Here is a 19524-nt window from a genome sequence, read left to right on the forward strand (position 1 = left end):
GCCCGTGTCTCCTTGTTTGATGTTGCACTGCGATGTCTCATGTTTCAAACATGAGTCTAATGTCTAGATTTGCAGAATATTTTTTTTTCTTGGAAAGGACTCTGATATTAAATTCATGTACAAATTTGACTCCTGCGCATGAATCCATGTCCAGAGATTCGGCCGGTTAGTGCCAATAAGCTACAACTTAAAATGTTAAGTTCACTGAACTAAATTGGGCTCTTTGAATTTCAGTAACATTAAACTGACTTAAAAAATCAAGTTGAATCTAGTATAACTTGTAAAAAAAAGTTGAAATTGCTTAAATTATTTTTATGAGTTAAAGTAACTTAAAAACATAAGTTGTCATGGCTTTTTCATCATATCATTTTTTACAGTGTGGCAGCACACAACAAGAAGGCCCCAAGAAGAGTGACCGCCATGGTCCTTGTAGTTTTATTATAGCACTTAACCTCCCACCTGCTATTAGAGGACGCATGTCTCAGAGTGAAGCTATTGACTCCGTGCTGTCCTCTTCACACACACTCTTCAGAGAGAAGAGGAGGACTCAGGCATAAATGCCACATGATTCACTGCCATTATAAAATAAATGGTGTACAGTAATACCTTGGCCATTACTCCTGAATCTTTCAACAACGGTAAATCTTTGTAGTATACTAGGCCATTTCCTTAAAAGGAACGAGCAATTGACTTGCGTACTCGTAACTCTCTTCCTCTCTTCATCATCTTACCATTTCTATATTAGCACTAAAATCGTTTTCAGTGTTGCAACAAAAAATGATAGCAGAGGTGACACGGTCAGTCTTATGTTCACCTCTACAAAATCCAGAGGCTTTAGCTCTCTTTAGGTTTCGATACCTTGTTTACTACTGTCTACATAGGCAGCTATCTAAGTTAGCATCCTTATCATGCAAGGATTTCATCAGCTACTAAAATAAAATGAAATATTAGATAACAATTAAAATGAAAGATGTTGCTTTGGCCATTAAGCGAAATATAATAAGTGCCAAAATTACTAAAACTAAAATTGAAATAAAAATACATTTCAGCTAAATAGCAATATTAAAAATAACAAAAACGTAACAAAATTACTACAAAAAAAAAAATAAAAATACTAACACACTAAAATTTAAATGGAAACTGAAAACCTAAAAGTACATGTAGTCTGAAAACACTACTCATTTAGCCCAATGCAACTCTGACTAAAACAAGGTATCTTTATAGGCAACATTATTACAGTATGTATAAATCCTCCTTTTCTCATATGGAAAATCATACTGCAAATATGCAAAGCTATTCATACGATTCCTAGAATTCTTACAAAATAAAGAGGGAAAAAATGGATGGAGAACAGTGAAAAGCCACTTCACATCAAACCATTATGGTAAATCTCTCAAATGTAACTGAATAATTAATTAGTGTGCGTTTAGGTACAAAGGGAGTTCTAAACAAAGACCACCACAGATTTCCTGCAGTAAAACCAGGCGATAATGCTGCTTTTGGGATGACAGTGTTCTCAAAGCACTTTTGCAGCATTAACTGTGAACTGAAGTGATTAGACTTTTATAAAATGATTAAAGTGCGCTAGTCTAGAAAACTAGGCTTCAAGTACACACTATGTGACTAAGAACCCACTTCACAATTAGTGTCAAGGGTGTCTTCTTTTTTTAAAAGCTGGAGGGGACAGTTCTGAAGGAGGTCATCAAATGTTAAACTACACTAGCGTTCAAACATTTGTGGTCAATAACTTTTTTATGTATTTATTTATTTAAAGCCTCTTATTCTCACCAAAACTCCATTTAATCAAAAGTAAAACAGCATTGTGAAATATTACTACAATTTTAAATAATTGTTTTCTATTTAAATATATTTCAATAAATTCCTGATGGCAAAGCTGAAATTCCAGCAGCCATTATTTCAGTCATCAATGTCACCTGATCCTTCAGAAATCATTCTAATATTCTGATTTGATGCTCCAGAAACAGCTCTTATTATTATCAATGTTGAAAACAGTTGTGCTGCTTAATATATTTGTGGAAACCATGGAAACGTTTTTCAGGATTCTATAGAAAATTCAACAGAACATCACTTATTTGAAATAGAAATCTTTTGTAATATTTTCTCTCCACTCTCACTTTTGAGCAGTTTTATGCATCATTGCTAAATAGACGTATTAATAAAAAAGTACACCAAGCTTTTGAATTGCTATTGATATTTATATTGTATGTTGTGAAGAGAAATGATGTTTACAAGTCAAAACTGAAATGTAAACAATAATATAACTAATATTACATGATATAATATAACTAATACCCTTTCAAAAGCACAGTGAATTGCCATTTTTATAGTGATGCTACTTCTGTATCATTTACTGTATATATATATATATATATATATATATATCCTTGCAGCAAGTGGTTTCAGAAGTGGTGGAACAAAATCAGCCATGGCAAAAAGTGAGGACCGCATGACGTTATGACGTCAGATGAAATTAAGGTCTTTAACCGTATAGAGGATAGAGTTTGTCACTCTGAAGCTGCACTGTTTGTTTGAAGCAGAGGTGAAGGTAACAAGAGAGCTATCGTGTTGCGAGAGTTGTCTGGAGAGATATACAGCACGACAGATGCACCAAGCAAACAACAGCTTTTACCACAAGGGACCAGGCCACCATCCAGGACCTGACAATTAGATGAATCGGAAAACAGACACAAACGCACACTTAAAGCACGACGACACACACAGTGACGTGCACTTTCAGTTACATCACATATAAACGCACAGAAAATACAAACAGAATATGCAAATGGCAATGTAAAACACACAGAGGTGCACACAAGCATAATCAAACACAAACATGCAAACACATTGTCAAAAGGCTCATGCTCCACACATGAACATGTGATGACAGAGACAGACTCCCTGCTGACTGGGGTGCCTGACAACGGCTCCAAGCTCAATCCCAGAAGACTTTAGTCTGCATGTAACCTGCTGCTCTCTGAACTCACTCTTTACTCTAACAGAGCAGGGGAGCCCAGCTGTCTAATAGTTCAGGTGAGAGTCTCTACCCTAAATAAGCCCTAAAAAGATCTTTAAGAGAGTAAGTAACCTAAATACTGGTTGCTATTAGTCAGCAAAACATGTCAAATGAGCAATATTGGCAGTATTTTAGTAATGTGCTTGCAATGGCAGATTCCAAATCATAGTGAAACTATTGACTGCAATTAATTTAATTAGTAAATATTCAACAAAGTTGATGACAAATATTGGCAGTTCCTTTCAGGAGCCCCATAAACAATGATTAACTGCAGGATAATGGTATAGGGGTGAGTGAGGTAAACCCCTTTCATGACTGAATATTAAAGGACACATATTATGACTCTTTTTACAAAATGTAATATAAGTCTCAGGTTTCCCCAGAATGGGTCTGTGAAATTTCAACTCAAAATACCCCACAGATCATTTATAATATGAAAATGCCTATTTTGAGTGGAAGCAGAAAAACGCTGTTTTCGTGCATGTCTCTTTAAATGCAAATGAGCTGCTGCTCCCCGCCCCCTTTTCCAGAATAGAGCTGTGCCTTTACAGCTCGTACCTCAGATACTCTGCCAAAAAACTTCTGTTTGGTTTTGATTATCATGTCTATCACGCTGAAATCATCAGTTTTAAACCATATTAGTTTAAACTTCTGATATACGGCTTTCTGAGCGCACACATTCGAAGCACGTGCACAGAAAGCGGCTGTCACATGGCATGAGAGTACTAAACTAAGTTCTCTTTCATGTCTTATTGCGCTGCCAAATACACAAGTTTATGTTAAAACACACGAGTTACAAAAACAGTTGGTTATGTTTGCGAAGGTAAACAGCTGGGAAAGAAATCACATGTTTACTGTATATTAGATCTTTGTAGCAGCATATACAGTAAATAAATCAATAAATCCACTGCTCTCTTGTCTCCTGGCTAAATAGTGTTCTGTGCTCGTCAGTGCAGCCAGAGACAGAGCAGTTAGCATGTTTTGCTCAAACTTTCACCATGGCGTTAAACTGGTACACCGTTGTCGCTTGCGAAAACACAATTGGCAGCGCCGTGGGTGGAAACTTGCAAATTACGGGGCAGTAATATTATAATAAGATCCCCTTTCTATGTCACGGGGGGAGCGAAATCTGAGCGGCTCATTTTTTTCCACGATTGCAGAGAACGGCTAACCAAAACAATTACTGGGTTGTTCTTTTTCACCTTTTCTGGGTTGGTAGATGCACCAGGCACCCGATTATACCACTTAAATCAGATTTTCAAGGTATGTCACCTTTAAGAAAATTCTATACCACTGCCTGTGACTGAGAGATGCACATGAGAAAAGTGATTTTGTGCTAAAAACTTGTCAAGCAAAAATTCCAGGTCTAAAAATATATTTAATTCATGCTTGATTTCCAATAAATGACTTGCCAAAAATGTCTAAAATTGATTTGTTAAATGAAAAATGTTATTAAAATGCTTATAAATGAATAAAAAAATGGCTTAAAATTGTTTCATTCATTTGAATACATTCACACATTCTGAATATTAAATCTTTTACTGGCTGATTCATGAAAATCCAAATAATGGACTGCAAATAAACACTTTGGATTGAGATCTAATTAACTGCTACTGCTACTGTATTTAAGTCAAGTCAAGTCACCTTTATTTATATAGCGCTTTTAACAATACAGATTGTGTCAAAGCAACTGAACAGCATTAATTAGGAAAATAGTGTGTCAATAATGCAAAATGAAAATAGTAAACACTAATTTTTCAGTTAAAGACAGTTCATCATTGAATTCAGTGATGTCATCATCCAGCTCAGTTCAGTTTAAATAGTATCTTTGCAATCATTTGCAATCAAGTCAACGATATCGCTGGAAATGAAGTGTCCCCAACTAAGCAAGCCAGAGGCGACAGCGGCAAGGGGTAATATGATCATATTTTCTTGACCTGGTAAGGTCAATTTAAGTAAAACATATCATTTATTGCATTACATTAGGGTACAACAAAGTCATTTTTGAGTGTCAGCTCACAGCACTTTCACAGTGTTGAAACCCAGCACAAAAACTAGATCTTTCAGTCATTTAACTACGAACAGGTGAAAATGCAATGCGAAATATGGCGGAGTTAGTAACCGCTTTCCGAAATAAAAGAGTCTGTTGCCAGTTGGTAAAGTCATTGTGCCAGTATAGCTGCCAGTTCCCACAGAAACAGTGTTGTGAGATCCGCGCTTGGGAAATATACGTTTTTTGATGCTATTTGAGCAAAGAAACAACATTTACAGGACAGATTATGTCAAATTTTGTTGCTGATTTGAAATATGTTGCTTAAATGTGAGTTTTGGCAAAGCAGTTTTTGAAATGATTTCCTCATCCAAGTAGATACTAGGCATTACTACTTGGAGGTGTTGAAAATATGGCCGCCAAGTGAACTGACTTTCCTTGAAAGGGACAAATAAACACTTTGACTTAGCTTGACTGCCCTAAATCACTAGACTGTGACATGTGAGAGTTTTATATTAAATGGATGTATGGTTTCACCTGTGGGGAGATTTGAGTAATGGCACATCTAGGCCAAGGACATATCTATTGTTCTAAAAGTGAGCACTTCAGCAGTACATTTGTTCTCTCTCTTTCTCTCCTCCAGAGAACATAGGCACCTGTATACTGGTCTACACAATGCAATTCTTGGTTAGTTCATGCAAGAGTCCCTATGAACCACTCAAGGTCAAGAATTGCGGTTTTCAAGCAAAATTTAGACGAACTCAATCCTAGAGTGTTTGCCAGAAGACTGATATATGGTTGCTAACATTCTGAGACATTGTAAGCACATAGCTATGCATTCGTTGATGGTTGCTACTGTAGGTGACTGTGTACCAGAGCAAACCCCAAAGTCTCTATTCTGGCCCCTATATATGGCAAAGGTAGCAGTGCTATTTTATTATTATCCACCCTAATTTTTAACATAAGTGTGGATGACCATTATGCTGCTTGATATTGCAAACTGGTATTTCTTATAATATTATTTTCATTTCTTATCGTAATCATAAACACACTGGTTTGTAGCGCAAATAGTTTTACCGTTTACTGCACTTTGTTAATTTTTTATTTATTTACCTAAAGCGGCTAATGGAAATAGTTTACTTCCGCTTTGCGACATGAGATGAATAATTTTGAATTAGCATTTATTTTTATGCTTTGAGTTATAGACATTTTTATTATTTTGTAAATAATTCTATTTAGCTTTAGTTTATTTTTAGTCATTTTATTACATCAATGTTACCTTATTTTAGTTCGTTACCAAGGTAACATTTCTAATTTTCGTTATGTTTTAAGTTTTTTGTTTCATTTTTTTAAGTTTAAGTTTTTCATCTAAAACTTAGATTTTATTGTATTTTTACATTTAAAGCATTCTAGTAGTTTCAGTTGTAGTTAACAATAACAACACTATCAAGTACAACCTGAAATATAAGGCAGAGAGTTTTTTTTGCACATTTTGTTTTTGCAAAAAAACAAAAAGTTTGAATACTTGAAAAGTTAGAGTTAGTTAGTGAAGCTTAGAATGCTTAAGCTGTATAATTTGAGCTATTATTCATGTCCACAGCACAAGCAATGCAATAGAAGTTATATGTCAAAGTTTAGTACTTCTGGTTAATAGCCTGCATTAGCTAGCATCACTAAAATGCCATTGTCTGGTTTAGATCCCATTCACCCCCGAAACACAAAAAAACTTTTGGAACGTTTCAAGCTACAGCGCATCATTAAGAATGTACTGTTAAGTGTTATTAATGAAGGGATTCTTAGGTCAGTCGTAGCGTCTGTCTCATTCCGAATCTGGGTCTCTCTCTCTCTCTTTCAATCCCTGTAAAGTTTCATGTTGAAAAAACGATTGCATGACTTACACCCGCCCCCCCCCACCCCTCCCTGAGCTAATCTTCAAGGGAAGGGTGGTGTATGAGACACATGCTTATGTTCCCTTATCAAAAGCAGACTCTCTCTCATTCTCTCTCTCTCTTCGTCTGTCTGTCTGTCTGTCTTTATTATACACATGCATAACGACATCCACACAAGCTGTGGGTTGTTTATGTGGTTGCCAGGGATTTCTGAAAAACTTAGATGTTTGGGAGAGAGAATTTATGATTCGGTGACTTGGGGATTTCATTAGCATTTTTTGCTACAGTTTTGAGCAGTTGTGTAGCTTCTTCTCAGAAAAAAAAGATCCAATACTACATGGAAAATGGACATTCAGTGTGCTATATTGAAACGTCTCATAAATACACATGCACAAATATATACACACACACTGAAAACCTGAACCTTCTAACAGGATTGTAATATGATGGATCTAATCCCGCCTTTTCCATTACACACACACACACACACACATTCACACATTTCCCCAGCAGACCTGTTCCAGTGTGGGGCCGTGTCCTTGTAGGGGCTCCAAAATGACGTCCATGAGAGGTCTAGGGGCTTTAGTGTGAAGAAACCAGAGAAACAGGAGGACTGAGATGACTGATTTTAACACAAACACTCACAGCCTCCTTATCAAATCTCCTAAATGAAGCAATAAGTGAGATGATTGATGAAAACTCATTAGATATTAGCTGTAAGGGGAATGGTGCCCATTAGCATTACACAATGATGCTCTTGAAAATTCTCTCTCTTTCATTATTCCTCTCGCACGCTTTCTTTTTCCTACACATGCACAACAACTCCCACTTCCTTTCTCTTTCTTTCTTACAAAGGCACTGTGACATTATAGTTTGTTGTCATCAGTGTTATTACTGTTAACTAAAACTTTTTTTTCTTTAATTGAAATAAATCTGAAATAAAATAAATATTAGATGAAAATTTAAACTTTAAACAAACAGAAAATGAGAAATGTTGCCTTGGTGACAATATGAAATAAAAAGTACTAGTTTAAGTACTAAAACTCTAAAACTAAGTAAATAAATAGAAATATTAAACATATAGGGGGAAAAAACTAATTAATAAAAACGGCACAAGCAGATAACAAAAGTACTGAAAAATACTAAAATGAGAGTAAGAACTGAAATATAAAAAATAAAAATATCAATGAAAATTATTAGGTGGTATATAAATAACACTAAAATAACACTGGTTGTCTTACCGCAGTGAATATTGGATTCATTCATTCATTTAAATTAAGATTCTATAAAGGTTCATACTTTAAAGATGTAAAATGCGTTAAACCCATTATATAATATTATATTTACAAACAGAAATCACAAATGATGAAGTGTAAAAAATGACAACAGTTAAAACAAACGTTACAAACTATTCACAGTTTACTTGGATATAATCTTTGTAAAAACTTCCCTGTGTGACAACAAGCCCCGGTCTCTCCTATACCATGGTGCTAAATGATTAACACATACAAGTTCAATTGCATTTATGTGTTATTTTAAAGAAAATCAATGTGCTACCATGATACACCTCCAAACAACTTTGACATGACCACTGTAAAACGATGGAACATTTTAGCGCTTTTATGCTTTTGCTTTCTGCACGTGTATGTATCTGGCAGAAATGATGTCACTGATAGGACATTGCATGTATCACCTTTTATTGCACCATCCCAGAAATAGAGCCACAGGAAAGCGTGCCGCTCCAGGCCACTTCTGATTGAGGTGATGCCGTGTGACTTGTGGTAATTGTCCAGCGCCCCTGCAGTGCCCCTCGCACCGGCCCCAGTGACAGAGCAGCGGAACACGCGCTTCTCATCGTCCAAATGGCTTTTTTTCTCCTGAGAAAGAAACCACAGACTCTCACACATACAAGGTAATTAGTCACATCTGCACACAGGTGTGCAAGTCTAGCCCCTTCCCTCAGCACAACCTGTTCATTTCTTAACATAAAGGTCCACCGTATGATAGCAGCATGGGTCTGGTACAGAGGGGAAAAGCTACACTGCAACAAAACTTCTATAACACTTTAACTTCTTTAACTGTAAACGAAACCCTTGTTATCTGATGTCTTCTGGCAGAAACTATTAGCCTAGCGCTATTAGCTTCCTATTAGCTTATTGTCCATTGATTGCCCTGGGGCTTGTTCATCTGAGGACCAGCCCTGGGCACTTGCCTGCAACTTGATGCAATAACAAGCTCAGCATGTCGTTCTCCAGAGAAGAGATCATTTTAGGTTTACAAACACTGCCACAGTCTTCCTCACCATATTGTTAATGAAAACTCACTCAACTGGCATGAAACAATTATACTTGGATGCTAAAACATGTCAACTGGAATGGAATTTTGAAATGTCAATGAAGTGACACGACATGTGGCCAAGTGCCAGAGCAGTGGGCAGCCATTTTTTGCTGCGGCGCCCAGGGAGCAGTTGGGGGTTCAGTGCCTTGCTCAAGGGCACCTCAGTCGTGTTATTGAAGGTGGGAGAGAGCCCTGTACATTCACTCCCCCCACCTACAATCCCTGCCGGTACGAGACTCGAACCCACAACCTTTGGGTTACGTGTCTGACTCTCTAACCATTAGGCCACGACTTCCCCCATAGCTATAGATGTAGACTAGATGTAGATATAGATGTAGCTATAGACATAGAGCTTTAATTTATCAATCCCTTAGGGGAAACTGAGCAAAACATTTTGCAAGAAAGAACACATTACACCAGTTGAAATATCAGTGCTGAACACAATTTGTGGTCAGTTCCCTGTCACGCAGGTCATTTATAATTGCTTGTTTGTTCAGGATGCAGCAGACTATCCTGATCTGTACTGTACAGCATCACTGCACCTCTGCAGCCCAGACACCTGAATCAGCTCTTTGATACACCAAACGTCCGCTTGTCTACACTGTGTGCCTGGTTATGAAACTCTTCATCTTTTGATGAATTACTGCTGCTACGATCAATAGAAAGCATACACAGACACCTCTTTGAAATGAAATTAGGTTTACCGCCTGCTTTCCATAGCCAGTATTAGTGGATTGTTAATTGCGTCTGGTAAATAGTGCAATAGTGCTGACTTTTTATATAGAAAGAATACATGTATTTAAAATCACACAGCTTTTTGCTTCACAAGACATTAACTGACAGACTGCGGTGTGGATTATTGTGATGTTTTTATCAACTGTTTGGACTCTCATTCTGACGGCACCCATTCACTGCAGAGGATCCACTGGTGAGCAAGTGATGTAAAGCTAAAATCTGTTCCGATGAAGAAGCAAACTCACCTACATCTTGGATGCCCTACTATAAAAAATGAGTGCAATTTTAACTGTAAAATGCTGTAAAAACGTTACGGAAGAAAAAGCTGTTAATAGGTTAACAGTAAGTTCCCGTACTATGGACATGGAAAAACTGTAAAAGATCTAACCAGACATTTCATGTAATTTTACAGTAAAATTCTGTTAATTGCACAGTTTTAAAAAAGAACAAATCAACAAATAATTTTGTCAAAAACTGTAAACAGATATTCCCATAATTTCAGCAAATTTTCATTTTTGGGTGACCTATTCCTTTAACAGAACTGAACGTAAACAGCATAACCTAATTAAACCACATTTAAAGTGCTGAATCCAGCTTATATCAAAAGAACGGTATTTTATCTGGTATATAATCACAATAAATAACTACATGTGTTAATGTTTGCCGTTTAAACCCTCTGAATGAATTAGCCAAATCCTGGAGGATTATTTGAGGTACAATGTAGCATTAGCTAGCATAGAACATTTTTAGCAAATCCTTTTAGAAAGTCTTATAATACCACATTGTTGTGTTAGTGTGTGGCTATGTTATGCTAATATTACATTACTGGCATCCACTGGTCCCTTTGGAACAATCAGTGCACTAGCGTGAGCAGAAATGATCCTTACTGAGTCAGCGATCCAGACATTATTGTCCCATTTCTGATACTTCCTTTGAAAAAGAAATTTAAGCACGTTTGCAAGTTTGTTCAGTCATGTTATTTATGAGCCCCACTGTCTCGGAGGAAAGTAAACCTTACCGCATTGAGAATTTGTTTTTTTTATTGTTGCCCTGCACATTTGGTCGGCAGTGCAATGTAAGCAGAGATTTAACGACTGTCCTGCTAATGCACATACAGCAGGCAGTAAAAGAGCAGCACATCCTTTTAAAAACAAGCAGATATTAGAACTCTCAGAGTGATTTGCTATGTATAATGTATGGTAATCATTACAATGCAAGACCAAAGAGATACCTTTTTACTGTTCCCTTTTGCAGTTCTCCTGTTTTTATTTTCATATGCCATAAATTGATGTTGACACTGAAAGGAACCATACATCTCAAAGAGCTGCTCAACAACACATTAACCATTAATCATACAATCACAATGACACTGAGAACTTCAAAACAGTCGATTTTTATTTATACAAAAAAATGCCTCATGTAAAATGTGATTTTCTTTTATAACTTTTTTTCTTGCATGCCACCTTAAAGGGTTAGTTCACCCCAAAATGAAAATTCTGTCATTAATTACTCCCCCTCATATCGTTCAAAACCCATAAGACCTTCGTTCATCTTCGGAACACAAATTAAGATATTTTGGATGGAATCTGAGAGCTCTCTGACCCTCCATAGACAGCAACGCAACTGAAATGTTCCCAGGTCCAGAAACGTAGCAAGGACATCGGTAAAACAGTCCATGTGACATCAGTGGCTCAACTTCAATTTTGCGAAGCTACGAGAATACTTTTTGTGTGCAAAGAAAACAAAAATAACATGATTTATTTAACAATTCTTCTCCCCCAAGTTACGTGTTCTGCCATTTTGGAGAGTACCCAAGAGCGTAATCGGCGTTGTTTACGTTAGAGGGGAAAGTGCGCGCATGAACATAATCGGCATAATCAGCGTTGTTTACACTTAGGGTAAAGCGTGCGTATGCGTCGTGATACTCTCCAAAATGGCGGAAGACAGTAACTCGGGGGAGAAGAATTGTTGAATAAAGTCATTTTTGTTTTCTTCACGTACTAAAAGTATTCTCGTCGCTTCATAACATTACGGTTGAACCACTGATGGCAGATGGACTATTCTGACGATGTCTTTCATTTTTGTTTTCTTTGCGCACAAAAAGTATTCTGGTAGCTTCGCAAAATTGAAGTTGAGCCACTGATGTCACATGAACTGTTTTACCGATGTCCTTGCTACGTTTCTGGGCCTGGGAACATTTCAGTTGCGTTGCTGTCTATGGAGGGACAGAGAGCTCTCAGATTCCATCAAAAATATCTTAATTTGTGTTCCGAAGATGAACGAAGGTCTTACGGGTTTTGAATGACATGAGGGGGAGTAATTAATGACAGAATTTTCATTTTGGGGTGAACTAACCCTTTCATATCTAGATAATTAATTTATACCATAAACATCCCTAATGCCTTTAAGAATAACAAACAGCACCTATATAACTCCTCCTTAAATACGTGCTTATATATCTGCTCTTAAAAGCTTCAAAGCTACAAGCTGGATGCAAATACATTTCCATTTCACTTCCATTATGTATTTAAAGAATTGTCATTATAAGGTGTTCTTATGCAAAAAAAAGAAAAAAAGAAACATTTTTTAATGTTTTTCAGGATCTAATTATTTGATAGTCCATGTCTTAAAGCATTTAATGGGAACACGTGGACTTGTGAGGTTTTATCTGTGTTTGAATGGTGAACTTGTAGTACCTTTCTTGGTTATGTGGGCGATGAAGAAGACGTTGTCTGGAGGTTGTATCCTGACTTGCATTATTAATTGCTTATTTTCACAGGCAACCTGATGTTGACACTCCTACTCCGTCTGGGACCCTGAAATTACATTCATGCCTATTTAAATATGAAATGTCAAGAGGTATCATACCAGGTCTGACGTCATTTTTATACAAAAAAAAAAGAGATTCTCATATTCTCATGTGGTACTAATGTGCCACAACAGGCCAAAATTAGTAAGACTATCAGTAAACAACAACTTTAGTCTTGAAATATAGGGGCATGCATGTGTCATATGGGCTTACTGCTCTTTTTTTGGAGCTTGACAGCCTTTGGTCACTATTCACTTACACTGAAAGAGCAAAATAACATCCTACTTAACATCTCCTATTGTGCTCGATGGAAGCAAGAAAATCATACAGTTTTGGAACGTAATGAGGGTGAATAAATTAATTTAAGAACTTTAATTTTTGGGTGAACAGTCCATCATTTCATGGAAAGCTTTTATTTGCAAAATAAGATCCCTTATTTACATTTCTGAGAATTTTCTGCAGAAAAGTGACCTCAGTAGCATCAAAAATTTGCGCTATCATCTTTGTATTGGCCAAATAAAAGACATTCTGATTTGAAAAATGTTAATATACTGTATGAATCAAGAGAACTGAATGAAAATAATAAAACAGACTAAATAGAGTGAAAACTGAGCTGACAGCCATGTAATGCTATTTTCAGAACTCAGGCCTGCCTTTTAATCTTAAGCCAGCCAGGCCAAGACGAACACAAAAGATTCATAAGAGGAACATTGTGGAACTCCACAAACAATCGCTCTGTTTGAAGGCTGAACCTGAAGAACGGCCACCCTCTGAGAGTCTGTGGTCTGACTTCCCTCCGATTCCTCTAAATCCAGCCTACGGAGGAGAAACAAAAAGAAACTTTAATGAAGGAAGAGGAATTCAGAAACTGTGGAAGATAAGCATCTCGCTGAAAGGGAGAAATGGCAAGGATGAGGATCATGATGCCAGAGAGGGAGACAGAATTCAACACAGTGTTCTCTGTATAGTGAGAAAGACAGATAAAAAAGTTGTAGGAATCGTGAAAAAAATATGAAAGATGACTGTGATCACAGCTGACGCTAGGTTCTATAGAGTGGCACCGAAAGTGTAAGAAAAAAGTGTGAGACACACAGCGAAAGGGCCAAATCAGACATGCTCACTAACAAGGCTGGGGGCTTGAGGAGCTCTAGATGTCTCAAAGGAGGAAGAGGAGAACGGGAGACAAACTCACCCCCCTCATGGTGCGACATCACACGGTAGTTTTTTTTCTCCCCTCCAGGTCTGGAAGCAGAGATGCAGGAACCCAAATGTGGGGATTGAGGCAGGTGTGCGTTCTGAGATCTTAACCAGCAGGAGGTCTTCATTTAAACTCTCAACCCCTTCCCTTCACACTACATTACTGCTCATATGGGTGAGAGAGATAATAAGACTCCGTAGTAATCCATAATCCGACTGAGACCTCAGCGAAAGTGAAGGAAGGTGTAGTCAGACCCGGGCAGAGAGGTACTGCAGTCATTTCAGAGAAAGAATTTGAATTTACATTCATATTCATGTTCTTTGCAAACTCTTAGCATCACATACTAGGTCAATTAACCCTTTACTGTTACTAATTAAGTAGGACATTCTTACAGGAAAAATTATATACAAAAGAAGTAAATGAAATAACAGATTTCATTTTGACCTTTAGTGAAATATCTCAACAAGGTTAGAATATTATAATAATATTAAAAAAAGCTCAAAAGACCCAAACCAAACCAGTTTCCTGCTAGAGAAGCTAGAAAAGCTATCCATTATTAGACTGAAAAGTGTAATATTCATATTCTCTTCAAATTTGACAAATGTACATTTAAAAAAACAATAACACCTGATACACATTTGGTAAATTATATTTATCACTTATTAATTGATTTTATATATTAGTATTATTATTATATTATTATTTCATTTATTACATGAAGTGACATGTAAACGCTAAGAAATCAATAAAAAAAAAAACAAGTGTGAATGTGTATATAAACTTTTAAAACAATTAAAAGTCAAGCGGAAAACACACACACACACACACACACACACACACACACATATATATATATATATACTACTAGACATGATGACCAGTCACAGAACTTAATATAAATAGTTTATTTATACATTCATATGACTATAAAATTAAAATCTTTATGTCAATCAAAAGCTTGTTGAAATTCATGGTAAAAGACATGGTGAAAGTATCCATGTACTACCAAACTATTTTCTGCTGCACAAGCTTATAGGAGAACCGTCAAAAATCCTATTATGTTTTATTCACAACACATGCAGAGAAAAAGCCAAAAAAAAAAAAAAAATCCAAAAGTACTTTCTGCATCACACGCAATTATTATTCCAGCGTGGGTAATGTACCGTCATACAGTGAATGTGTGCTGTGCATTTGGAGATTAACAGACACTTGAGCTATACGTGCTGCCCATCTATTTGTGCCCTGTGTGTTTGTGAGCCAGCACCCTGTAAGTTATTCATGATTTTGGGGATTTTCTAGGGCAAATACATTCCAAAGCCCTTGAACAGAAAAACAGGGAGCTGAAAAAGAAACCGGCTGTTCTGAACGTGGGATATGAGGAGGAAAAAAAATGACATTTGGAGACAAAGTGAAGAATGAGTTCATTTATTTGGATGTGAAAAGGCGATGAAACGCAAATCAAACAATATGGAGAAAAGAAATAGAGAGAGAGGCTGGGGGAAGCGGCAGAGCGATAGTATGGATGATAGGAGGGGGGCTAGATACAGAGAAAGAGAGGAGATGGAGAAAGCGAGGGAGGGAGGAATTTCCCTCAGGGGCGACGCGTTTGTGCTCTCTCTCTCTCTCTGTTGTTCATTCACTCATACACACACTCCATCCACACACAGCATGTAGACACTTTCGAATTCATTCACCTCCCTCGCTCACACACTCAGTTTCTTTTTACAACCTCCTTTCCTGCCTAGATAGTCTGGAGAAGCAGCTACACCACCTCAACTTTAAAACCGCCGTCACAGAAAACAGGAGAGAGAAGAGACAGCAAGAACAGAATAAAACAAAAAAAAGAGGTTTGAAATTCACTGAAGTGCTCAGAAGGATGGAATAGAGAAGCATGAAAGTCCAAAAACATCAGGGCGAAACACACTTTATGAGAGGAACTGACTGAAGGAGACAAAGCTCAGGTAAGCTCTTGTCCTGTTCTATCACTGCTTTCATTCTCAGTGTCGTTGACTGGAGTATTTGGTCAGAGAAACTCTTGAATTTTAACCAGAACTTTGAACTGTGCTTAACATGTCTCATGAGTACGGTTGCCTACAGCATGTGAGATTTAAAAAGTGAATCCACTTCTTTAGTCAATCATAGCACTCTTTCAAAAATAAAGGTTCTGAAAGGAGGATTTTGCAGCAATGCCATAAAAGAAAGAAACTTTCAATGAACAGTTCTTAAAATAATCATTGGTTTTCTTAGAACATTAAAATAAATCTAAAGAACCTTTTTTTGACTACAAAAAACCTTGGTCCCATGGATGTTAAAGGTTCTTCATGGAACCATAGATGCCAATAAAGAACCTTCACAGAGGCATAGAAACTGTCTTCCTACAGACCTGACATGATAAAGAGATGTTAGCTATTGTTCTTAGAAGAGGTACTATAACTTTAGATTTCCTGAAAACCAGGTATCACTAAGATCTGACCTTTATTCTTTTGGATTTTTATAATACAAAATGTTGCAAAAATGATATTAGCTGGTAATTTCTCAATTTTTTCATGATTTTATTCATTTTCTAGATGATTTATGAAGGTCTTTTTTATTGTTATATACTGTATATACCCACAAGTGTGTTTATTTTGTCTCTCACCAATGTAGCAAGTAAATGCTTGTAAAATTATTTTAACTAATGTCTATGGCTGCAAATCACCTGGTAAAGTGAAATTAGATGTTATATACACAACAACTTGGTTCTCCAAAGAAACTTTCAGTGAAAAGTTCTTAAAAAGAAAGATTTTCTCTCCTAGCGTCAAGAATATTGTAATAATTGAATTACTTTATTCCCCACTGTAAGGAACCTTTTGGGCAAATGAAAGGTTTAATTGATGTTAAAGATTCTTCAGTAAACCATGACACTGTTTAGTTAAGTAATAAACATTTGGACTATATTTCAAGTTTTGTTCTATGAAAAAACAAGCCCGATGTTGACATGCTCTGTCATGTGTATGTTTGTGTATGTGAGTCAGTGGTTTCTAGAAGGTAGTGGGGCCATGGGAGTCACAGAAGGATGAATGGATGAAAGAGCTAATAGGTCTAATATGTTATGTACTTCTCACATGATGCAAAATTTATTGTATCAAATCAGAAATGCAGCATGTGACTTGGTACTCCACCAAATTCAGATCTGCTGTGTAATGAAAAGGGGAAATCTGGCAGACATTAAAAATGCAATGATAAAACTCTCCCAGTTTTTATTGTACACGCCAGTATGGTGAAATTTACTTCACTAAATCCCATCCCAAACCATAGCCTATCACTAAAATCAGATGGATATTATGAATGTTGATATGCATGCTGTTCAATCTTATGGTCTACCCCAAACCTTAAAATCTGATTGGTCGAAAATAATGTTGTGCCCAGACCAATGATGTTGATCCAAAAACATGTCCTACTTGGTGAAATCACAGTACGCTGCTTTCCTTTACATAAACATATTTGATTAAGATGCTCAGTGCAAGATGTTGACAATGGAAAGGAGGAAAAATACAGCTGGATATGGATTAGATGAATGTCTGTCACCTCTGAGATAGCATGACTTCATGGGGGCATAAAATGTTGGAGCATTAGTGATAGAGGAAGACGTGAATAATACATATCATATTTTATGAGCGCAGAACTGCTCTACTAAGTGCAATGAACCATACATAAAAAAGCAGAGAGAGACGAGACGAAAAGAGTCGCCTATGTGCTGTATGTCTGTTTAAAAGTTTCGTTAAGAACAAGATCAAACAGGTTCACTCCAAAGCATTACATCAGCACGATTACCTGAAACAAAAGACTCAGACGTGGGTGGTCTGCTTTCATCCTAACATGCACATCTAGAATATGGAACAGAAGTTTAACACTGTATCGTTAGACAAAAAATATATTAAATATGGCTGATGAGATTAGTGTTAATAACTAGTCAGTATGTAATCAAAATGCTTACAGCATTTCAAATTCAAATGCATTCAAAACAGAGATTAATATTTTATAAGCACATTGCACGGGCAATAGAGGACAACATCATCTGAACATCTGTTAGATGCAGAAAAGAAATAAAAAGCAGAATAATTCAATTACCAAATGGACCCAGTCAACGCCATATTTTATTTTAAACGAGCCTGTGAGACATAAAAATACAGGCCACTGAATAACTTGAACTGTCTTAATGTCCTGTGTTGTGTCTAATTTTACGTTAAACAATTCAGCAAACACCTATTCTATTATTGCAGCCTACAGTTTTGCATTTGCACTTTAATCTAGATTTATAATACTTTTATGCATATTTTGTTATATACACACATAAACACGTACACAAACACACTCTCTCTCTCTATATATATATATACACGTATAAATCTACCTCTCTCTCTCTCTCTCTCTCTCTCTCTCTATATATATATATATATAAAGTATACTATATATACACAGGTCTTTGTAATTGTAAGAACTTCTCTGTGGAAGTTAAAAGATAAAAAAGATACTCTATACAGTAAGCTGACACAGTGTTCATGGATAACTAAATGACTGTGGTGGGTCATTTATCTCTCAATGACTCACCTATCCAGACATTAGGCTATCGTAACTCACACAGAAACCATGTAGTACACCAAAACAAACACACACCCACACACTAGGACTAGGACTACAATATATAACTGAAAGGGCCAAGTCCAAACTGGACAGCTTGGAAACCCCATTGATTGACAGATGGTCAAATCTGCTGTGGGGTTCCCTATTCAAACAGAAATATGGACACCATGTACATGTTTATATCAGTCAACTCATACTAAAACGTCAGTTTTTAAATACACTGAACACTAGATTATTTAGCATGGAACATGACCAGAAAGTGACATGTCTCTATTATATCACCTGACTTGACTGTGAGAACCTGTTGCAAGTCTGCCTAGCATTTTTGTCTTCTACATTTTCTTACCCAACTTTAAGCACTTGTTTGCAGTTGTGACCTGCAGCATTTAATGTCCCTGCTTTACTCGTCTTATGGTAAAGTGAGCGGATAAGTGTGAAGGTTACATTGTAGCACAGAGGTCATTATGTACGTCACAGGGACTGTACTCTAGACAAAACCACTCTGTTCTCAGGGAAAAAATCCCTATAAAGTCATAAAAACAAACCAGTTGATCCTTATATTATTAAATTGGCGTATCCTTGGATAAGCAGACAGGGATTTGTGTGTGTCTGTCTGTTTATATGCATGTGACTGTGTGTGCTTGTGTATAGGGGAGTCTTTTCAGTTTGTTTCTTGGGTCATTAGTGTTGACAGTTTTAGTCCATAAAGATGACAGGCTACTGCTCTTCTGCTGACCACCCTTCCTGCAACGCTCTTCCCTATAGCCTCACAAAGCCAAACCACAACACACAAAAAAAGAAAAATTATATAAAAAAAAAAAAAGAAACCACACAACGCATTACCACAGGCCCGAGAACATCCCCGAGGAAAACGTTATTGCTCAGAGGTTGCTCTTTCATAGCTCAGGA

The 19524-nt window shown here is 36.7% G+C and overlaps 1 protein-coding gene and 1 long non-coding RNA gene across 2 annotated transcripts in view; one reads left to right on the forward strand and one right to left on the reverse strand.

The window, feature by feature from the left end:
• Positions 1-13179: 13179 nt before the first annotated feature.
• Positions 13180-19524, reverse strand: part of LOC107654640 (uncharacterized) — a 26676-nt gene continuing 20331 nt past the window's right edge. The window contains exons 3-4 of the long non-coding RNA XR_001630355.1: positions 13987-14261; positions 13180-13610 (exon numbers count right to left, since the gene is read on the reverse strand). This is a non-coding gene — a long non-coding RNA (uncharacterized LOC107654640). The remainder of the gene's footprint in view (positions 13611-13986; positions 14262-19524) is intronic.
• LOC107654638 (heparan sulfate glucosamine 3-O-sulfotransferase 1-like) overlaps positions 15603-19524 on the forward strand; it is a 22531-nt gene continuing 18609 nt past the window's right edge. The window contains exon 1 of the mRNA XM_016441816.1: positions 15603-15953. The gene's annotated coding sequence lies outside the window, so the exon portion shown is untranslated. The remainder of the gene's footprint in view (positions 15954-19524) is intronic.

The sequence above is a fragment of the Sinocyclocheilus anshuiensis genome, unplaced genomic scaffold (genome assembly GCF_001515605.1).
Source record: "Sinocyclocheilus anshuiensis isolate Anshui unplaced genomic scaffold, SAMN03320099.WGS_v1.1 scaffold799, whole genome shotgun sequence".
NCBI lineage: Eukaryota > Metazoa > Chordata > Actinopteri > Cypriniformes > Cyprinidae > Sinocyclocheilus > Sinocyclocheilus anshuiensis.